Source organism: Panicum virgatum, chromosome 2K, assembly GCF_016808335.1.
Source record: "Panicum virgatum strain AP13 chromosome 2K, P.virgatum_v5, whole genome shotgun sequence".
In the NCBI taxonomy this organism is placed as follows: Eukaryota; Viridiplantae; Streptophyta; class Magnoliopsida; order Poales; family Poaceae; genus Panicum; species Panicum virgatum.
In genome coordinates, this window is record NC_053137.1 from 48708890 (window position 1) to 48731442 (window position 22553).

The 22553-nt window shown below is 55.2% G+C and overlaps 1 pseudogene; it reads right to left on the bottom strand.

The window, feature by feature from the left end:
* Nucleotides 1–18975, bottom strand: part of LOC120695384 — a 28625-nt pseudogene extending 9650 nt beyond the window's left edge.
* Nucleotides 18976–22553: the final 3578 nt, after the last annotated feature.

Consider the following 22553-nt stretch of genomic DNA (forward strand, 5'->3'; position numbering starts at 1 on the left):
TCCCCCTTCTAGAACACTGCGTAGGATGTCTCGAACTCCGCGTTCGAGGGTAGCTTGTACGGCACATCCCTGCAGTCCCTGACTCCGGTGATCTGGGGCGCCTGTCGAACCCCCTAAAGGGCCAGGCTTCGACCCCCTGATCAGTAAGGCCTTGTAATGCGATTCCTTCGAGGGTAAAGAGACCCCATGAAAGAATATTCCGTCGTGATCTGAAAACGTCGCAGAGTCGCGAGCCACGCGCGTGCGCGGGTCTTCCGCCGGTAGCGGGCGGTGTGGCCCGATTTGTGTGGCATGGTGTGGGCGCGCCTTTTCAGGCGACAGCCTCGGGCAGACGAAGCAGCGTGGGCGGCGGCTGATGGATGGGATAGCGCAACAGTCGCGCCGCGCCCGCCGGTTACCGTGCCGCATTTATTGCGGCATGCGCGCGTGGGTGACTCCACGGTCGTGGGGCCCATCCGTCAGCGATAGCAAAATCTACCGCATTCAATGCGGTAGATTTAGGCCGTGGCTACGGATGCGCCCGACTAGGTGAATAAATATGAAGAGAAAGGGGGGCGTTTTGGGTTCACCTGGCCATTTGCCTCCATCCTGCTTCGCCTTCTCCGCCTCCGTCGCTTCCTGAACCCATAGCCAAGAGCGAGAAGGAGAAAGGAGAAAGAGAGAGAGACTTAGCCATTTCGGAGCCTTCCTTTTCGCATCCTCCCTCGACTCTCGGAGATGTCGGACATCCAGGAGCCCTTGCCATGGGGGAAGTCCTCCGCCACCGTGGCGGTGCTGGAGCAGCTGGTCGCCGAGCGGCTGCTGCCACGGAACCCGGACTTGGGGGCGCCGGCGTGGATTTCCCCGCGCCCGGATGAGACTGAGCCGAAGCCCCCGCAAGGCTATGTCGTGAGCTTCGTGCGCCTCCACGAGCGAGGCTTCGGTGTTCCCGTCAGCAGGTTCATGCGGGCCTTATGCGACTACTACGAGGTGGAGCTGCATAATTTCAGCCCCAACTCCATCTTGCAGGCAGCGGTCTTCGTCGCCGTCTGCGAGGGGTACCTCGGCATCGAGGCCCATTGGGACCTCTGGATCCATCTGTTCCGCGGCGAGCTCTTCGTCGAGAACGCGCGGAACCAGTCGAGGCGGTACGCGCGCGTCGGTGGCCTGACGTTCCACGTCCGCCCGACCCGGAGGAACTTTTACATCACAAGCAAGATGACGACGAACAACTCCGGGTGGAGCCGAGGGTGGTTCTACCTTCGGAACCACAAGGGCGCACTTCCGGAGTTCACCAACAAAGTTATCCGGGAGCGACCGCCGAAGTGGGACTGGGGGGTGTCGCCCCCAGCGCAACAGGCCAGGCTCGAGGACCTTACCAACGCGCTAGCGCGCTTGGCGAGGAAGGGGCTGACAGCGGCGGCCGTCATCGCGAACTTCCACCGGCAGAGGGTTATCCCTCTCGGTGAAAGGGCCCTGCCGATTTTCGAGCTCTTCCCCGGGAGCAAGGTTGAAGGCTCGAGGACGTCGAGCAAGCTTCTTTCCCATACCAACGCCGCCCGGAGGGTGAAGTACGCGGTGGCGGAGTTTCCCCAAGATCTCGCGGATCTTTGGAGGATCAAGATGCGCCCCGAGCCGGGGTATATTTCCTTGGTAAGTTTTGGCTTCGAACTCGTCGTGCGTCATGTAGTTCCCCTTTCCTGACCCCATTTCGGGTGTGTTGTACAGGGGTTGAGGTGCGGCACCTCGAGGCCCCCCGGTCCCAGAACAGCGCCTGATCAATCGTCTCCATGCGGAGAAAATGAAGAGGCGGAAGGACGCGGCGGAGACGAAGGCCGAGAGGAAAAGGAAAAGAAAGGCGGGGTACGACAAGGCGTGCATGCTCACTCGAGCGGAGGGGAAGGCACAGCCCGCCACGCCCGAGTCCTCAGAGGAGGACGAGGAGGAGGCCTCGGACGCCAAGGACCACGCTCTGGGGAGGGATGGGGAGGGCGCGAACCCCCCACCGTTCTACCTGTGGGACGAAGAAGAGGGAGCGACCGTGGCGCCAGAGGAGCCGAGGGCCGCAGGGGGGTCATTGGCGAACCTCTCCCTCGAGGGTGCGGCGCGGAGGTCATCCTCGCCGGCGGCCGGCGAGGGGTCGCCTGCGCCCCAGGTGCTGATCTGTGGCCACGAGGCCGCGGCGGGAGAGGAGTCGTCCGTGCTGGCAGCCTCGAGCCACCGGGCCGACACGAGGGGGGCAGCTTCGGGGCAGTCTTCGAGGGACAACACGATGCCCCGAGCCCGAAAGACCGCCATGAGGAAGCGGAGTATGAGTGCTCGATCTGGGTAAGTATTTTGGATCTCGTTTTTGTTACGTATGTGGCGGATTTCTCGATCCTGCTCAACTCGCGTCTCTTGATTTCCAGCCCCGGGGTCGTTCCCAAGGATGCAGTGCAGCTTGCCCCGGCCAAGGCTCTCAAGACAGGGGCTCACAGCACTCCGCACACGGCGCCGCAGCCCCAGCCCGCCGTGGATCTCGAGGCGGCAGCCGCTAGGCTACGGGAGGCCATGGCCCGAGGGGCCCAGGCGCCGCAGCAAGCCCGGGAGGAGGAGGGTGACGCCGGTCAGAGCGACGCCGGATAGCGTGGCGCCGAGGAGGCTGCTCAGGCGGCCGACGCAGAGGAGACCGGCTAGGGTGGTGCCGGTGGCGCCGCCCTGGCGGCCATTGAAGTTGAGGCCGGTCAGGGCGACGCGGACAGCGCCGCCCGACCGGATACGAAAGGAGAGACCGGTGGGGGCGCGCAGGAGCGCCCTGCCGGCCAAGCAGCGGAGGAGACCCTCGTCTTCGAGCCCTCGAGGGCCGAGGGCCTCGCAGAGGACATGGCGCAAGAGGCGCCAGAGGTAGAAGGAGCCCCCATCTCGGAGCCCACCGAGGCCCGGGACTAGGGTACCGTCGCGATAGTGCCCATGCCAACGGCGCAGGAGGGCGCGACGGCGGTGGTGGTGCTGCCGGACAGCAGCGAGGAGTACGGAGACTCGATGGATATCGACCCCGCTGCTGCGGCGAGCGCCGCCGCACACATCGCCGAGTTCGCGTCGGCCAGCGCGGGCGTGCTCGAAGCGGGGGCGTCCGAGGGGAGCCACCTCGGGGTGATCGTCCCGTCCGGTGTCCCCTCAGAGTTCCTTCGCAAGGAGCAGGAGGAGGAGGCGGCCTGGAACAAGCAGATGGGCGTTGGGCGCGAGATCTTGCAGGCCCTCGAACGCGCTTATCAGCTTCATCAGAACGCGGATTACCATGTCAGCCAGGTAAATATTTCCCACCGAAAATTGATCGGATTTGGTTTTAGCTTTTGCGCGTCTTCACCCACGCCGTCCCCCTTTGCAGCAGCTGAGGGAAATCTCGCGCGAGAAGAGCGCCAAGATGAACCAGATGTACTCCCAGATGAGCCAGCTCGGGCAACACTACGCCGAGCTGGTGCTCAAAAACATCGACGCCAATACCAAAATGGCCGATCTGGGGGCGCGTCAGCAGGCGCTGGAGGAGGAACTGGCGCGGGTCACCGATGAGCGGAACGCCCAGAGGGAGGTAGCGGAGCAGAAGGCCCGGGAGGCCGAGGCGCAAGCTGCCGAGCTGCAGCGCCTTCGGACGGCGCTCGAGGAAAGAGCTCGGGAGGCTGAGGCGCAGAGCGCCGAGCTGCAACGCCTCAGCGCCACTCTCGAGCAGCAAAAGGCCGAGCTCCTCCACAAAGAGGTGGCCATGGTTGCGCTCACCGGGACCCTCCAGGAACAGGGTGAGGCCCTCGAAGAGAAGGAGGTGGCCCTCCAGAACATGGGGGCTAGCCTTAAAGAGAAGGAAGCCTCCTTGTCCTTACTCGAAGAGGCCGCCCGTACCCAGAGGGAGGAGGCGCAGAAGAACATGGCGGGTGAGTACCTTCGATTTTCCGTCGATTTGTTTCTTTTCGTAGCTAATGTTGATTTCCTTTACTCAGAGCTGAGGTAAAAGATGGCGGACGAGACCGCGGCGAAGGAAGCGGTCCACATCGCGCTCACGGCGGCACAGATGGAGTTTGCTGAGCTGGAGCAGACCGCCGTGAGTGTGTGTCATGAGCTCGAGGGGGAGGGTGCCGTCTCGGGCAGTTCGGTGATCAGCCGCCTGTGCGCGCTAGGCGGCCGGATTGCCGAACACGCCAAGAGTACCTTCCGCCTCGGTGTCCTGCGGGCTCTCGCCATGGCCTCGACACATTACCTCATGGATCTCCAGAGGGTGTCGTCGGGGTACGTCGTCCCTGATGATGCTGACGCGGACGCCGCATCGGCCATCATGGATGAAGCCGACGTAGCCGCGGAGGAGTTCGCCACCGTCCTCGCTGAGAAGCTCGAGGCGGACATCCCTCCCATCGCCGAATTCGACGCCCCTGAAGACCCGCAAGGGGGGGATGGTAGCCTGTAGGACAGTTGGGCCTCGAAGCCCATGTAAATATATTAGTGTTTATATCATAGTCGCACTTTGTAATCGCATTCTATGAATATAAAGTTTTTTGTTTCGTAATTTGAGCGCGTGGCCCGTCGAGGCCTTGTGTGTTCGAGCCTGTGTTTCTTTACTTTATTTCCGTGTTCTTGTATGTGACTTAGATAAACATCTGCGAGGAAGTTCGCGTTCATAAGCAACGTAGGCGTAGGGTGGTGAGGGGGGTGCCGTATCCCAGAGGCGTAGGCGGCCCCACGACTCGGCCAGCCCCGTACCGTAGTTGCTTACGCCTCGCGTCCGTTTTTTCCAAGGATACGAGAGGCTTAGGGTCGAGACGGAAATATTTCGAAAAAACATTGGCGACTTTTTGGGGACGTTCCGGGGTTCCCCCCGTAGTAGCCCCCGAGGGAGGCTCGGCTTTGCCGAGGGTAAAGTCGAGCGTACCTCAATGTTCGTGCGCGCCCTAGCCTTTGAGGGCCCAGATGGTTCCCAAAAAAGCGATAAGTGAAGCGTGCTTCCTTATTATTTCGGGAAATTGAAAATGCGATTACGAACAAATGTACAAAAAACTTGAAATTCTAGGGATAGAAACGACGTAGCTGTTGTATATTCCAAGCGTTGGTGAGGACTTCGCCTTTTTGTTGGCCAGCTTGTACGTGCCGGGTTTGAGCACCTCGGCGACTATGTACGGTCCTTCCCATGGAGGTGAGAGCTTGTGGCGACCCCTATTATCCTGTCGAAGCCTCAGCACCAAGTCCCCTTCGTTGAGGTCTCGGCGCCGGACCCTCTGCGCATGGTTCCTTCGCAAGGACTGCTGGTAGCGTGCAGAGTGGAGGAGCGCCATGTCTCGAGCCTCGTCCACTTGGTCCAGCGAGTCTTCGCGAGCTCGCTGGTTTCGTTCTCTTGGTATGTCTTGAGCCTCGGAGATCCGTACTCCAAGTCAGTGGGGAGTATGGCCTCGGCGCCATATACGAGGAAGAACGGAGAAAAGCCCGTAGCTCTGCTCGGGGTCGTCCTTAGGCTCCAAATGACCGAGGGTAGCTCCGTGAGCCACCTCCGGCCAAATTTGTTCAGCTTGTTGAAGATCCTTGGCTTTAGTCCTTGGAGGATCATGCCATTGGCACGCTCCACTTGCCTGTTCGTCTGTGGGTGTGCCACAGCCGACCAGTCCACATGTATGTGGAAGCTGTCGCAGAACACCAAGAATTTCTTGCCTGTGAACTGGGTGCCGTTGTCGGTGATGATCGAGTTCGGGACCCCGAACCTGAAGACGATGTCGGTGAAGAACAGAACTGCTTGCTCGGATTTGATCTTGCCGATGGGTCGGGCCTCGATCCACTTGGAGAATTTGTCGACTACCGCCAGCAAGTGGGTGTAGCCCCCGGGCGCCTTATTTAGCGGACCGACGAGGTCTAGTCCCCACACGGCAAACGGCCACGTGATGGGGATGGTATGCAAAGCATGGGCCGGGAGATGTGTTTTTCGAGCATAGAACTGGCACCCCTCGCAGGTCCGCACAACGTCGGTGGCGTCGGCGACCGCGGTGGGCCAGTAAAAGCCTTGTCGAAACGCGATACCCACGAGAGTGCGTGGCGCGGCGTGATGGCCGCAGACGCCAGCATGGATGTCGCGGATCAGCTCCTTGCCCTCGGGGATGGGGATGCATCATTGCAGGACACCCGAGGGGCTACGCTTGTGTAGCTCATTGTCGATTAGGACGAAGGACTTGGCCCGCCTGGAGAGGCGTCGCGCCTGAGTGCGGTCCGAGGGTAAGATCCCTCGAACTATCCAGTCAAGGTACTGGACGCGCTAGTCTCGCGAAGTGGGGGCCTCGTCAACTTCCATTGCTTCGGCCTTGTCCGCGGAGGTGGTCCCGAGGTCAAAGTCCATGGGCTCGACCCCGTCCGCCGGGGGGTTCCCGTCGGAGGGCCCGGCGGACGAGGGACCTGGCTCTATGGGTTGATTGAACTCGACGGAGGGCTTGGAGATGTCGCGAGCGAAGATGTTCGGGGGGACGGTGGTACGCCCCGAGGCTATCTTGGCCATTTTGTCGGTGTCCTCGTTGTACTTGCGCGGGACATGATTGAGCTCGAGGCCGTCGAATTTGTCCTCGAGGCGGCGTACTGCGTTGCAGTACGCCTCCATCTTTGGGTCATGACAGCTAGACTCCTTCATGACTTGATCGACGACGAGTTGAGAGTCCCCGCGTATGTCGAGGCGCTTGACTCCAAGTTCGACGGCGATGCGGAGGCCACCGAGGAGGGCCTCATACTCCGCCATGTTGTTCGAAGCAGGGAAATGCAAGCGGATCACATACCACATGTGTTCTCCGAGGGGTGAGATGAAGAGGAGGCTGGCACCGGCGCCGGTTTTCATCACCGACCCGTCGAAGTACATAGTCCAGCATTCGCCCTGGAATTGCGATGGGGGTAGATGTGTGTCCGTCCACTCAGCCACGAAGTCGGCCAAGATTTGGGACTTGATTGCCTTGCGAGGGGCGTAGGTGAGTGTTTCTCCCATCAGCTCCACAGACCATTTGGCAATTCTACCCTCGGCTTCCCGGTTGCGGGCTATCTCTCCCAAGGGGAAAGATGAGACCACGGTGACGGGATGAGCCTCGAAGTAGTGGCGCAGCTTGCGCCGAGCCAAAACCACTGCGTAGAGCAACTTTTGAATCTGTGGATAGCGTGTCTTGGTTTCAGACAACACCTCGCTGATGTAGTACACCGGTCGTTGGACGGGCAGAGCATGACCCTCCTCTTGTCTTTCGACCACGATCCCCGCGCTGACCACTTGGGTCATCGCGGCTACGTACAGATAGAGGGGCTCGCCGTCCGTAGGCGGTGTGAGAATGGGAGCTCGAGTGAGCGATGCCTTCAGCCTTTCGAGGGCTTCTTGAGCTTCGGGGGTCCACGTGAAGCGCTCGGTTTTCCTCAAGAGTCGGTACAGGGGTAAGCCTTTCTCGCCGAGATGCCAGATAAAACGGCTAAGGGACGCTAGGCATCCCATGACCCTCTGTACCCCCTTCATGTCTCGGATCGGTCCCATCCGAGTGATGGCCGAGACTTTGTTAGGGTTGGGTTCAATGCCCCGCTGGGAGACAATGAAACCCAAGAGCATGCCTCGAGGCACCCCGAATACGCACTTCTCGGGGTTAAGTTTTACCCCTTTGGCTCGTAGGCAATCGAATGCGATCCTGAGATCAGCAACCAGGTCGTCCGCCTTCCTGGATTTCACAACGATGTCGTCGACATATGCTTCTACGCTGCGCCCGAGATGGTCTCCGAAAACGTGGAGCATACACCGCTGGTATGTGGCTCCGGCGTTTCTGAGGCAAAAGGGCATCGTAACGTAGCAGTACATGCCGAAGGGTGTGATAAAAGAAGTCGCGAGCTGGTCGGACTCTTTCATCTTGATTTGGTGGTAACCGGAATAAGCATCGAGAAAGGATAAGAGCTCACATCCCGCAGTAGTATCTACAATCTGATCGATTCGTGGCAAGGGAAAGGGAACCTTCGGACATGTCTTATTTAAGCTAGTGTAATCTACACACATCCTCCAGTTTCCACTCTTTTTCTTTACTAATACTGGATTAGCTAACCACTCGGGATGGAATACCTCTTTGATGAATCCGGCCGCCAGAAGTTTCTGCAACTCCTCGCCGATCGCCCGCTGCTTGAGCTCGTCGAAGCGTCTTAGGCGCTGCTTCACCGACTTGGAGTTGGGTCGGACATCAAGAGAGTGCTCGGCGACCTCCCTCGGTATGCCAGGCATGTCCGAGGGGCTCCACGCAAAGATATTTGCATTGGCGCGGAGGAAATCGATGAGCACCACTTCCTATTTGTCGTCGAGGGTGGCGCTGATCTGCAACGCCTTGTCGTCGGAGTGGCTCGGGTCGAGGGGCACCTTCTTGATACCCTCGGCGGGCTCGAAGATCCCGGCGTGTCGGTGCGTGGAGTCCAAGGCCTCGCTTGCCATTTTGTCGAGGGTGGCTGCGAGGGCCTCGTCCTCCGCTTGGGCTTCCGCGCGCTCAACGCACTCGACGTCGCATTCGTAGGCATGCTCGAACGAAGAGCCGATGGTGATGACGCCCTTCGGACCCGGCATTTTGAGTTTGAGGTAGGTGTAGTTGGGGACGGCCATAAACTTGGCGTAGCAGGGACGACCAAGGATGGCATGATAGGACCCTCGAAATCCCACCACCTCGAAAGTGAGTACCTCCTTGCGGAAGTTGGCTGCTGTGCCGAAGCACACAGGCAGATCGATCTGGCCGAGGGGTTGGACTCGCTTCCCCGGCCCGACGCCGTGAAATGGCGATTTGCTGGGGCGAAGCTTGTCCAGTCCAATCCCCATGAGCTCCAAGGTGGGGGCGTACATGATGTTGAGGCTGCTGCCTCCGTCCATGAGCACCTTGGAGAAGCGGGTGTTGCCGATGATGGGGTCGACAACGAGCGGATACCGTCTCGGATGCGGGACGTAGTCGGGGTGGTCCTCGCGGCTAAAGGCAATGGTATCCTTCGACCAGTCGAGGTAGGATGGCGTGGCTTTGGTGACGGAGAAGACTTCGCGGCGCTCACGCTTGCGCTGCCGAGAAGTCATATTCATCGTTGCTCCTCCAAAAATGAAAAAAGCGTTCTCCACAGGGGGGAACTCGTCATCTCCACCTTTGTCGCCCGCATCCTTCTTCTTGTCTTTGTCGCGATGCGCGACGCGGTTGTAATACTTCTTGAGCATTTCGCACTGCTCGAGGGTATGGTTGACCGGGCCCTTATGGTAAGGGCACGGCTTCTTGAGCATGTCGTCGAATTGGCCACCACCACCTCGAGGGGGGCCTCGAGGTCCCTTGCTTCTGTTTCTTGGCGGGGGTGTTGGGCTTGACATTGCCGCCCTCCGCGGGTGCATCGTCCTTGCGCTTGCTCGATTTGTCGTCGAAGATGGCACCAACAGCCTCCTCGCCGGCGGCGAAGTTGGTGGCGGTGTCAAACAACTCGTTGGTGTTAACGGGTCGGCTTCTCGCAAGCTCATGCACCAGATTCCTGCACGTCGTACCCTCGAGGAAAGCGTTAATGACCTCGACGTGGGTGACGCTGGGGAGCTCGGTGCACTGCTTGGAGAAGCGTCGCACGTAGTCACGCAGGGACTCGTGGGGCTTCTGGCGACACCCCTTGAGGTCCCAGGAATTCCCAGGGCGCACGTACGTGCCCTGGAAGTTGCCCACGAAGATGTGGACCAAGTCGGCCCAGTTGTGGATCTGATCCGCAGGCAGATGCTCGAGCCACGTTCGTGTGGCGTCAGCAAGATGAAGAGGAAGGTTGCGGATGATGACCGCGTCCTCTGTTGCACCGCCTAGCTGGCATGCTAGGCGATAGTCATTGAGCCATACTACAGGGTCAGTCTCGCCCGAGTACTTGACGAGGGTGTTGGGTTGTCGAAAGCGCGGGGGGAAAAGATGCAGTTCGGATCTCCCGGCTGAACACCCGGGTGCCCGGAGGCTCCGGTGACTCACCCCTGTCGTGCTCAGGGTCGAAGCGTCCACCCCGTCGAGGGGTGTACCTCCTGCCGTCGATGACACTGCGGGCGTCGCCGTCGCCAGCGTGCCCGCGAGTGTCACGGATTCGCTCCCTTGCGGGAACTCTTCCGATGCGCTCGTGCACCGAGGGTGCCCTCGCACCGGGTGTTGTGGCTGCCTTGCCCTTCCGTGCTGGTGGCGTGTGCACAGAAGCCTCGCGGTCCTGATGCGCAGTCCCGCCAGGCGGCTCCGGGGCCTTCGAGTGCATACGAGACGCAGAACTCTCGGCCTGCTGCACGCAGCTTGCTTGATGAGCTCCTGTGCCTCGCGGCGCAGGTTGCGGCCCGAAGGCGTCGATGGCTCGGGCATAGCTTGAAGTAGATAGGCCGCAGTGACGAGTTTTTCGCCGGCCGTTTGCAGTTCCGGAGATTTGTCAACGTCGGCGTCGGCCAGGATGCGCTCCCGGGCAACACGTCCCGCTGCCTGGGCGTGTGTACCGCGCGCGGCACGCTGCTGCTCGAGTGCGGCGCGCAGCTCCTGGGTTTGTTGACGCTGCTCGTCGAGCTTGGCTTGAAGCTCTTTGAGCTGTGCCAGCTGGGCTTGTCGCGCCACCGAGCTTGACGAGGAAGGGGCTGCAGGCGGGTTCGCCGGTGGCTTTGCCCGCGCGTCCGCCCCGACGTCCCCGTCGTTGCTTGGGGCGTTGTCGTTTTGCTCGTCCGCAAGGTCCACCATGAAGCACTCCCGGGAAGGATAGAAATCCCCCTCGCTAGAGTCTTCGGAGCAGGTGAGGCAGTAAGCCGTCGCCAGGTGGAACGAGCGAAGAGCATCGGGGTCGTAGACCCTGGAGTAGTCCTCGGCATCCTCGACCGCGAAGTTGTTCATGAAGATGTTGACGTCGTCGGCGATCGAGCTCGCCGTCTCGGGGTAGGATTCATCGAGGGACGACGCGATGAGGTTGCGGATCGATAGAAGATGATGACCCGGCAGATCCTTATACTCGGTGAGGTTAGTACTAATTTACGAGGCGTAGGTGCGAGCGGCAGTGTTGCGCAACCCGAAGGGGAAGGGCGAGGGCGAAGTCGAGCCCCCCCTGGGAGGCACTAGCGCCGCTGCAGGTGACGGTGCCGGCACAGATGATGCCGAGGCACGTGATGACGAAACGGTGGCCCCGTTCGCCTCGATGGTGAGTTGCGACATGCCAGCCTCGACCCACGTGGGGGAGTTGTGACGTGCCGTGCGAACGCTGACCCGAGCGCCTGTCGTGCCGGGCCGGCGAAGTCGGGGTGATCGGGTTGCGTCTGGGCGAGAGGAGCCGCATGAGGTAACCATTGCCGGTCGCTCTGAACTCGAGACTCCCGAACCAGATCACAAACCCAGCTGGGAGCAGATCCGAGACACCCATAGGGTATGGGTTGGATCTGCTCGCCATCCCTGGAAATCAAATGGAAAAAAGAGAAAATATCACGCAGCTAGTGAATGCTGCATGTTTTCTCGTCCCAGATGATGATGCAAGAGGCAACCACAGTAACGCATGGTTTATCCTGGTTCTGGCCGCGGGGCCGTACGTCCAGCAAAGGGGGTGTGCGAGGGCACTGTATTATCTTGCACCCGGAGTGCTTGTAGTAGGGGGTACAAGCGAGGCGAGAGAGGGAGAGAAGCTCCCAAGTCTCAGCTAAGAGTGGAGTCGGTGGAGATGAGTGCTCAGTAGTCATTGTGCGTCCTCTTGAGGAGAGAAGCCAGAGAGACCAAGCAGACTAGAGTCCAGCCGAGAGAGTCTAAAGGAAACCCGCCTCCTCCTTTTATAGTTACAAGAAGGGGCGGGACACATGAGTGGGGCATAGAAGTCGTCGTTTCCCCCGAATCGCGGAGGTACAGTGGTCGGATACTGTAGTAAGTACACTGTGGGAAGGCGGCGTGCGTCGCTGTCGTCCTGGATTTCGTCCTTCGCCTTGTGAGGATCGCGCCGGCCGTCCTGCAGTGTTCCGGCGGTAGTTATGGCGCGGGATGGCCCCGGACCCCCTGGTCGGAGTGCAGGCGTGCACACTAGAAGGCCCGGGGGACACGTGGAGGTCCCGGACCTCTGAGAGGAGGGGGGAGGTCCGGGACTCCGACCGTGTGTGATGAGCGCCCCTTCCGGAAGGACACGTGACATCGCCGGACCCCTTCCCCAGTGGGAGGCGAGTCCGGGTGGTCGGTGTCGGCAGAATAGGAACGGGAGGAGTGCCGAGCCTGTCTTGTCCCGCGTTGCAGGTCCCAAGGTGCTGCTACAGCATTCATGGGCCCAGTTGCCTTGACAGGTGTTTGTGTTTTTAAAGCGATCTTAGTACCCCAATTAGGGTGTCCCTAATTGTGGTACCCGACAAGCAGGGTATTACCGGCGGTTTGTTCCGAACTTCTCAAAAATTGCTAGACCCATGACTGAACTACTCAAGAAAGGGGTGAGATTTAATTGGGATGCCAAATGTGAGCAGGCTTTTCAGACTCTGAGAAGACTTCTGACGTCTGCCCCTGTCCTCGCTCAGCCAGATTTTACCCGGCCTTTTGATGTGTATTGTGATGCATCAGGTACGGGTCTTGGCTCCGTATTCATCCCTGTTTGTCTCCGCCGGATATTATTCTCCCATTAATACTTATTATGATGCATCAGGTATATGCCTAGGATGCGTCCTCATGCAAGATCAACTGATGATTGCTTATGCTTCCAGAGCCCTCAGACGACACGAGGAGAATTATGCCACTCATGATTTGGAGCTGGCAGCAGTAGTGCATGCATTGAAGATCTGGCGCCATTATCTTCTGGGAAATCCAGTGCATATATACTCAGACCACAAGAGTCTTAAGTATATTTTCACCCAGAGCGAGCTGAATTTGCGCCACAGACGGTGGCTAGAACTCATCAAGGATTATGACCTGGAGATTCATTATCATCTGGGCAAGGCTAATGTTGTGGCCGATGCATTGAGTCGCAAAGTCAGTTGCAGTTGTATCTCAGCCACAGCGGTGCATGCAACCTTATGTCAAGAAATGGAAAAATTAAATCTGGCTATCGTATCTGAAGGCACACTTGCTAATATTACTCTCACACCTACACTTCGGGGTCGAATTGTGGAGGCTCAGAAAGATAATGCGGGTATGGAGAAGATCAGGCAGAGGCTCATGGAAAATGATCCTAAGGCTGCATGTTTTCACTAGGATGGCGAGAGTGTGTTATGGTTTAACAATCGCCTGGTGGTGCCTAAAGATTTGGAGCTACGGAAGCAGATTCTTGAGGAGGCTCATCTCTCGAGGTATTCAATCCATCCAGGCAGTAATAAAATGTACCAAGATTTGAAGCAGCGTTTCTGGTGGACCAGAATGAAGCGGGAAATTGCCAGATATGTGTCAGAATGTGACACTTGTCAGAGGGTTAAAGCGAGCCATTTGAGAACAGCCCTTAAGTATTCCATCCTGGAAGTGGGAAGACATTAGTATGGATTTCATTATCGGCTTACCCTAAACTTCCAAGGGATATGATTCCATATGGGTTATTGTGGATCGCCTTACCAAGTCGGCTCATTTTCTGCCAATAAAGACAACACATACGGCAAAACAATATGCACAATTGTATATGGACTGTACTGTGAGCAGGGTTTTTTATCCCGACCGGTTAACTCAAACCGGTCGGAACCGGTTGGACCGGTAACCGGTGGAAACCGGTTGAATTCAAATCCAAATTCAAATAAATTCAAAAACTCCCGTGCAATCGGTTCCGACCGGTTTACCGGCCGGTTTTACCGGTTTACCGGCCGGTTTTACCGGTTTACCGGCCGGTTTTACCGGTTTGAATTCGAATCAAATTCAAAAGCTCCCGTGCAACCGGTTTACCGGCCGGTTTGACCGGTTTACCGGCCGGTTTTACCGGTTTGCCTGGTGGGCCTTAATGGGCCGGCCCATTTTTTTCTTTTTCTTTTTTGATTTAACTTCAACTCCCCGCAAACTATATTAAATGAACGAATTTTTGAGAAAATTTGACACCATTAGATTCGTTGCACCTTGAAGTATTTTTAGGAATTTTTTGAGATTTTTTCCATTTTTTGGAATTCAAATTTAAAATTTGAATTTGGGCCGGTTTCTAACCGGCCGGAACCGGAACCGGTCCGGGCCGGTAAGACCGGTAACCGCGGTAACCGGACCGGTTCCGATCGGTTTTTTTAACCCTGACTGTGAGTCTCCATGGAATTCCAAAGACAATCATTTCGGACCGGGGTACTCAATTCATAGCCCGGTTTTGGGAACATTTTCATGCCGCTCTTGGTACACAACTGATCCGCAGTTCGGCCTATCATCCCCAGACAGATGGCCAGACAGAGAGAATCAATCAGATTCTGGAGGATATGCTCAGAGCGTGTGCACTCACCTACAGTCAGAAATGGGATGAATGCTTACCTTTAGCCGAGTTCGTTTATAACAATAGCTATCAGGAGAGCATCAGAATAGCTCCATTTGAGGAATTATATGGACGGAAGTGTAGAACGCCATTGAATTGGTCAGAAGCTGGGTAAAGGACTTTCTTTGGGTCGGACATGGTGAACGAAGCAGAAGAACAGGTTCGGGTCATTCAGGAAAATTTAAAGATTGCAAAATCCCGACAAAAGAGTTACGCGGATAAGAAACGTCGATCTTTCCTGTTTCAAGTGGAAGATCATGTTTACTTACGGGTCTCTCCAATGAAAGGGGTTCAGCGATTCGGCGTAAAAGGAAAACTTGCACCTCGCTACGTTGGGCCTTTTCCTATTATTGAGCAATGTGGGCCGGTAGCGTATCGCCTGGAGCTTCCTGCCCAATTATCCATGGTTCATAATATTTTCCATGTCTCCCAGCTCCGGAAGTGCCTCCGTGTTCCAGAAAAGGTGATTGACATTGAGAAATTGCAACTGGAGCCCGATCTTGTCTATCCGGAGCAACCAATAAAAATTGTTGATTTCAAGACTCGGGTTACTCGGAATCAAACCAGCAATTTTTATAAGGTTCAGTGGAGCAATCACTCCGAGCGGGAAGCCACATGGGAAACCGAAGAATTTCTTAAATCCAAATGTCCGGATTTGCTCCAAACTCACCAAGGTACCTAACATTCCATGCATTTCCATGTTCCTTGCAATTTAACACATCCGTTAAATCTTGGGACGAGATTTCTTTTAGGGGGTAGGATTATAACACTCAGATGTTAATCCACTAGTTAATTAAGTTAATCACGGTCATTAGTTTCAAACCACGCGACAAATCACCAAACCAAAGATTTTTCCTGTCACCCTGGGCCAGACCGGTCTGACCGGTCGAACCTGAGCCAACCGTTTTTAAGGGCCCCACTTCATTTAAACCACTCTCTCTCTCACCCTCACCGATTCCTTTCCTCCCCACCGTGTTGAGCCCGAGCTGGAGCTCTCTCCCTCTCCTTTCCTCACCCAAACCCTAGAATCCCCAAACTCTCCCTTTCCATTTAATTCCAAGGTCAAGGAAGGGTCAAACCGGCGTGGGGAGTCATCTTCTCCGCGATCCCCTCCCTGGGAAGCCTGGGATTCAAGTCCTTCGCGCGGATAGGATCTCATTCAAGGTATTTTGCTTGTGATGGTCGATCTCTAGTTTTAGGTGGTTTCCTCTGGTCAAAAGCATCCACATGAACCCCTGAACTAGATCCTAGAAGATATTTGGAGTTGGTGGGCGATTTTCGCTGCGCCAAGGTTTCTAGGTTCTGGTCTGTTTAGGACCGGTCTGACCGGTCTGACCGGTGTCACGGTAGGTTAAGTAGGACCGGTCTGACCGGTCGGGTGGTCCGGTCTGACCGGTATAGCTGGGCTGAGAGGGGTAAATTAGGGTTTGTTGGTGTGGTTAGTTGGAAATTTGTTTGGTTAATTGTTAGTGGTAAATTTTTATAAATCATGCATGCATACTCATATCATATGCATATGCATATGTATAGCAGCCGCGGCGGAGGAGGTCATATACGAGGTGGTTGCGGAGCCACAGGAGTCGCAGGGGCAAGCCCCGCAGGAGGAGATTCGCGGGGAGTCGGCCCAAGGCCCAACTCACCCCAGTGTTGAGCAGCAGACGCAAGGCAAGCCCCGGTGCATGTCCTATTAATTTAAATTATGATTCACTATGTATATGTTTTATCTATTACTTGTGCATTACGTATTAGGAATTGACTGGAACCCTAGCTGCATGATCCCTAGGTTTCCTTGAGTTTTTACTAGTATGTCTAGGTCGATAGCGGTGCCAGGCTAAATAAGTCCGGTAGAAGTCCGGTGACTTCGTGTCACTCGCGAGACACAGGAAACTTTAGAAGCCGAGTAATTGCTGGTTACTCGCGAGATACATTATCATCTTTATACTTCAGTATTTGAGAAATGGATTGAATTGGATAGGGAGATGTGAGACCGGGCGGGGATGATGGTATTAGGTTTGGCAGCAGGACAGGGTTCCTGGGTGTCTTAGCCCCGTCCGTGTCGGTTAAGGACCGGTCGTTGTGGCAGTGCTGATCGGGGATTGAATTGTACTAACCGCATACCGGGAGTAGGAGGTAGTCGAAACCGGTAAGCCGAGTACTGCTTTGCTTCGAAAGTACAGGAACCCGCACCCAACTCCTGGGGTGAGTCGAGTAGTTGCGGAGAATTGGGATGCTTATGTTTACTTTTGGTGGTCCCACGTTGAGCTCGGCTGACCGTATGTCGTTGGGCTGGTTCCTGTAGTTCGAGGCGGGGAGGGAAAAGTTTGGTGTGTGGAGTCCAACGGGGCTTTTGCGTGCCGTGTTGGTTAGGTCCACCTTGCAAGGTTAAATCAGATCGATTCGCCGTGTCTCGCGGATATGAGGGCCTTGATCTCTTTGTCACCTCGTAGCAAATGTGTTAGGGTATTAGAGATATAAAAATGGATACTATTCTGAATCTTAAATTGGATGCTCCAACATGCGTGTGTAGATAGGCAAACATTAGTGAGAGTCTATCTATATAAAATATGCGGCTAAAATGTTGAAAGTACGGATACACCTCTAGTTGCTATTTCTGCAAAATAACCACCATCCAAAAGCTTTGCATGTTTAGTTATGTGGGCTAAGTTATACCCACTGGTCGGGTAAGCCTTGCTGAGTATTAGAATACTCAGGGTTTGTTGCCACATTCATTTTTACAGGACACCCGGACGTCGACTTCTGCCCCTGTTGTGTCAAGTTCATCCGTCAGGATGCAGAGAGGTGGCAGGTCGAGGAGCGGGACCCTTAGGTTAAGGCGCTGTCGAGTTGTACACTTGTGGGCTGAGTGTGCAGCCTTTCTGTTTTGCGTAGACCGGTCTGACCGGTCCGTGGGACCGGTCTGACCGGTGGAGTTGGCAGCGGGGTACCGACCGGTTGGGTGAACCGGTCCGACCGGTCGAGAAGGATCAGAACTGGTGATAGTTAGAATAGATGTAGGATCTTTTGGTTTCGAACTTCGGACTATCTATTGTAAAATTTTGTAAATTAATCTTCTATATTTGAACTCGGTTTGTAAAACTTATTGTTTCGTTTTCATTGAGTTTATATTTTCAAGTAATGTGCCGTGCTTCTACCATCTGCGCCCACCTTCGCGTGGGACTACCGGTGATGTTTCGATCGGACCGTGGGTTGAGAAAGGATCGGCACGTTAAGCTAATGCGTCCGATGTGTTCAAATGACGGCCATTACGCTTAATTAGAGTTTTAATTTGGCGGTTCCGTCACACACACCCGGCGCAACCCAGTGCAGTTCTTCAGACACGGCGGTAACACTCCGCTGAAAGCGTTGTGCACCGCGGTGAGATTTCGAAGAGCCAGGCCGTCGCAGATTCTCCGTGGAAGCTGGCCCGTGAAGTTGTTGTAGGAGAAGCTGACGACGACCAAGGCCGGCTGTCCCTTGCCGAGGTCCGGCGGGACAGTGCCATTCAGATTGTTGTTCAAAAGCACGAGATGCCGGAGGTTCTTCAGCCACGCGATGCTAGTTGGCAGCTCGCCCTCTAGCTTGTTAGCGCCAATGTTCAGAATTTGAAGCACGCTCATGTTACCGATCTCCGGGGGCATCCTGCCGCTGAGTCCGTTGGAGTAGAGCAACAGCACCGTGAGCTTCTTGAGGCGGCCGAGCGAGCTAGGGATCGGCACCGTCAGCGAGTTCGACGACAGATCCAGTTCTTCCAGCATCGATAACTCGCCGATGCTCGGAGGGATGAAGCCGCCGAAGCTATTGCTGAACAGGTAGAGGGTTTTGAGGTTCTTCGCCATGGCGATCCCGGGTGGGATTCTTCCGGTGAAGGAGTTGTACTGCAGCTGCAACGAGCTGAGCTCCGGCCAGTTGGCGAAGATGGCCCCGGGGAGATGCCCGGTGAGCCTGTTGGACGAAGCTCCGAACTCCCGCATCCTACTCAACACGGCGAGCGCCGACGGCAACCTTCCGGCGAGGTTGTTGTCGGAGATGTCGACGAAGTAAACGTTCCCGAGTCTGCCGAGCTCCGGAGGCAGCGGCCCCACGAGCCTTGCGCCCGTGATTGCTGGCCGCTGCAGGAAGCGGAGGCTGCCGAGAGAAGCGGGGAGGCGCCCGCCGAGGGGGTTCTGGCCGAGGTCCAGGACACGCATTTGAGAAATGTTGCCGAGGAACACCGGGACGCCGCCGGTGAGGTTGTTGGACCCAAGGCGCAGGACCTGGAGCGCCGCCGCGCGCGCGAGGGACGCCGGAATGGGGCCACCGAGCGCGTTCCCCACCAGGTCAAGCTTGACGAGGGCCGGGAGCGCCGCGAAGTCGAGCGTGCCGAGCCCGCCGTCGAGGCCGAGGTGTAGTAGCCGGATCGTTGCCACGCGGTCGGCGGCGTCGCGTCGGTGCCCTCCCTCCAGGTGGCGGAGAGCGCCGGGGGCTCGCCGAGGCTTACTTCCACGCGAGTAGGGCGGCCACCTGCGACGGCTGCTGCTGCTGGTCCTTCTCGACAGCGAACGCCGCCGCGACGAGGTGCGCCACCGCCGCCAGGATGAGGAGGCCCGCGGCGGCACGTCGCAGCAGCGCCATTGGAGCCGCGTGCCGTCGATCCATCCACTGATCCGCGGCACGCGTGTTCTGCGGCCCAGATTGAGAAGCTTGGCAGCCGATTGTCTTCTATCGTGGATTTTTTGCGGCTTTCATATGCGTGGTGTCAGCTTCTTCATCTGGGCAGGCGGTGACGAAGGTGGATGTGTTCGCCGACGTGAAGGATTCTTCTCGAGAGCACAGGCACGCAGGCTTGAGGAAGAAGATGAAGGATCTCGGTGTAATTGTAGAATAACGTTGGGGCCCTTTGGTAAAAAGGGAAGCACTTGTATTGGGTGGAGTTGGGGCCAGCAGCGGCCAGCAGCTGTATCCTAGGTGTGGATCGACTCGAATCGCTCGGAGCCCACAAGCAGTTGCACCAGCCCCGTCCAAGCAATACCCCAATTCGGGATAGTCGTCGCCTCGACTCTCAGAACTCCCGACAAGTTACAGGCATCTCCTTCAAAGCTTTACAAAGAAATTAAGGAGATTCATGTGGAGACACTGAACATCTCTCTGCAGATGAACCAACAGGTTGCAGTGAGACTGCTGGCAATACAAAACGGGAGGGGGCAATGAGATCGGATGGGAGCTGATTCCAGGCTCCAGCTAAAAAAAAGAAGGTCATGGACCCTGGGCGCCTGCCGCCTGGCAATTGGCGGGACTCTTTGGTTGCGTAATGCATTACATGAGCTGGGCCGCACACCGCACGTCTCTGGTGTTAGCCTGTTAGGAGTATCTCTGACGGCCCGGTCCAGCTAGAGCCTTCCCTTCCCACCGCGGATGGTACGGCACACCACTTGACAAAACAAGCGATGTCTAGGGATGCAACGGGACTAAACCCGGTGGGTTTTTTCTTGCCCAAATCCGTAACCACGAGTATCAAAAAAAAAAAACCGTAACCACGAATATAATACACACCTGTTAAAAGAACTATTACTCATAATGAGTTTAATTTTGTACTCAAACTCGTATCCATCGGATTAATGGGTACCCACGGGTTGATCGCGGGCCTACATTTATTTTTTTATTACAATCAACGATTTAATATAATAAGCATCAAAATCATGGCGTATGGAGTACATGAGAAGCAAGAAGTTCATTGTTTACAAAAATTAAACATTAATAGAGGGAATAAAAATATAAATAATAGGTTTTATATTCAATGATCATAGCACCAAACAAAGTCACCAATCAATTATATGCATATACAAACAGTATAATTGCAAAGCAACAATACCCCTAGCCACCACCAAAATATTGAGAGTTCACCAAAATAAGAAGTGGAGGAGGAGTGCTAATTTTATTGAAAATTCACAAAATAAAATAATAATCAAACTAGATTGATCAAGTTTAAAAAACTCATAGGTTTATGGGTTTTGTGAAATCTAGGAACAAATCCGTACGCATAAACTAAACGGGTTGGACTTTTGCCCAATAACAAAACCAAAGGATCTGAATGAAAGTTCAGTTGGAGAGGATATTTTATCCCAAAACTTAAAAACAACATATGAGGTTCACTTTAGGTATCGGTTGGAGATGCTCGTCTTTGCAATCGCGACACCGCGACTGGCATTCAACGGTGTGGAGGTCCAGCGGCAGATTGGACGGGACAACAAGTCACCCGTTTCAGTTAAGTTTATCGTCAACCACCTCACCTACCCCGGTTGCCAATTGTGTTCGCGTCGAGTCTCTTGGCCCTTGTGGATTTTAGGCAACTCAAGATAAGATTGCCTTTCTGATATTTCACTTTGATTCGACATCTCACGTAGTAGCACTGGCGGAGCTTAGTGCATTTGAAAGGGGGTCATGGCCCCCCTGACTTTTGAAAATCTGCACTAAATGAACAGTAAACCAGCTACTGTTCATTGATTTTCAAGACAAAGTACCATAGCTGCCCCCCTGATTACTCGCACAAACTCCGCCACTGCGTAGTAGGTGCACAGCGTAAGGATGGGCACATGACACTGTTGCTGCTCGGCAGACCTTCTCTGATCTTGAAAACTGACTAACAGAGAAGGTGAGCACAGAATTTCTGAACAATGAATGATACTAACCACAGAAAAGGAGCGGAAGTAGACGGTCTAATCCTTTGGCAACATTGTTCCAGAGTAATTTATGGCTTGGCAATTCGAAAATATATGATGGTTATTTCTAGTGATACTATAATTTAGAGGTACACAACACATTTCCTGGGAACATATTGAAGTAGTACAAACACCCCAGGCCTAAGCATATTCTAGTCCAAGAATGTTATCATTCATCTTTTTACTACTTAACACATCTGGGTTAGTGGTAGTGATTGCTCCTATACTCCGGGATCATTTGTGCATTAACCTACGTGATGTTTTTATACAAGGAGGATCTTCTGTGCCGAGTTGTTTTCATGTGTTTTTTTTTTGCTTAATAATCCAAGTGTTTATGTTAGTTTCAGATTTGTCGACAATTACTTGTAAATTGCGATTTCAATGAGTAGTATTTAGGAATTTAATATTTTTGTTAAAGCCCGCTGCAACTCACAAGGATCCCAATTAGTGAAAATAGAAATGTGCAGTATGGATATGAATAATGTTTTTGGGGGTTTTGTGGAAAGTTTGGTGGAGTATGAAGGTGTGGCTGCTCATATCTATAATTTATTTCTAAAGCACGTAATGTTTTCACCTAAATTTTTTAGTTTAGTCTGTCTTGCGTCATTGACAAGTGGGTTTTGGTCCATCCCGTATGCAAGTCGGACTAGCCCTCCGTCCACGACTTTGATCATGTAGACCCTATAAATTAACGCACGGCCAAACTATACATGTCCGATATTTATATCAACTTTTCTCATAGCAACACATGGTCATATTTGCCTATTCTAATCTTTACCTACTTCTAAAAAGCGGACCGTTTTTGTGGTATCGTTGACTTTGAACTGTCACCTGTCAATGACGGGTGGGCCTAAACGCGTGCCCCCTGTCCCGATCCGCGGGGCTCCCCCTCGTCCCGTCCGTCATCGATGATTGATTCGTTACCGCTACCCCCTCGCCTCCCCGGCCGCAATTAGCGGCGGAGGCCATGGTTGCGGCCTCCTCTGCCTCCCTGCACGCCTAGCAGCTGCGGCCTCCTATCTGAATTGGAAGTGGACAACCTCACTGCATCGTCCCTGTCCACGCCACACCAATTGCCTGCCTGATTCCCGTAGCTCTCCACAGGAGCGCCGTCGACGATAGGACCGCGACGATTGACTCGATCGGCGGCGTTGCTCGATGCTGGTACTGTGCAATGTCGGCGTGAGGCTGCAGTGCCGGACTTTTGTCATGACCTGAGTACCTAATGGGCCCAAGGCCGTGTAAGCGTGTGTGGGCTGAGCCCGTCTGCGGCCCAAGTGGCTAACTATGTAATAATGAACCCGTGTGTGGAGAAGGCAACAAACAACAGATACCCTAACATCTCCTTTCCCTTCCTCCTCCCTTCTCCACTGCATGGAGGCGGCGCCGCCGCACTCCCTATCGCCGGCGCGACGCCGGCAACCCTCTAGTCCGTTACAACTTTGCCACACTAGCAGCCCAAAGGCTCCTGCTTGTCTCTGGGTCCTCGTGTCC